Below are 727 nucleotides of genomic sequence, written 5' to 3' on the forward strand. Positions count from 1 at the left end.
AGGCTAGGCTAGGGTTAGCCTAACCCTAAGGTTAGGCTAACCCTAGCCCTAACCCTAAGGTTAGGTAAGAGCCTAACCCTAGCCTAACCTAAGCCCAGGGTTAGCCAACCAATCATGTGGTAACTTGTTTAACGATAGAGGCAGTCCCCAAGCCTCAGACCGTGTCATGGTGCTCGTCGCACTGGTGGAGCCGCGGCGCTCAGCCTGTCCACCGGGGGGCCAGGGCGCTTGGCGGAGGGCGCCGGTTGGCCTCGCGTTGCATCATCTCGCTCGGTGCCAGCCTGGCGCATTTCCTAACTGCAGTTTGAGGCTTGCAGGATGTGGTCTGAATCTCTGAAAGCGTTCTAATAAATACGGAATGGGGTCTTAGTGAAAAACAAAAACAGGAAGAAACTGGTTAAGGCAGCAGGTGCCCAGAATGCATCAGTGATCCCCTCCCTCACAAGAGATAGAAAACAAGATCAAGTGGTAGCATTGAAACCAACGGTGGTCTGCATGCCCCACAACCTCTAACAACGTCCTTCATTACCAGTTTAATATTTTAAAGTTCATATATCACACGGCCTTGGGGATGGCGCCGGTACCTGAGGGGGAGGTCACATGTTCAGAGTCAGACCGCAGACTTCCTGTCTTGTATTCCTCTGCATTCTCTGCTTTGACTCTGGGGTTTGCCCGATGTTGGGGTATAACCTGGTACATACGTTCACACTCCAGCACACACCCAGAG

The sequence above is a fragment of the Pollachius pollachius genome, assembly GCF_949987615.1.
Source record: "Pollachius pollachius genome assembly, chromosome: 2".
Classification (NCBI taxonomy): Eukaryota; Metazoa; Chordata; class Actinopteri; order Gadiformes; family Gadidae; genus Pollachius; species Pollachius pollachius.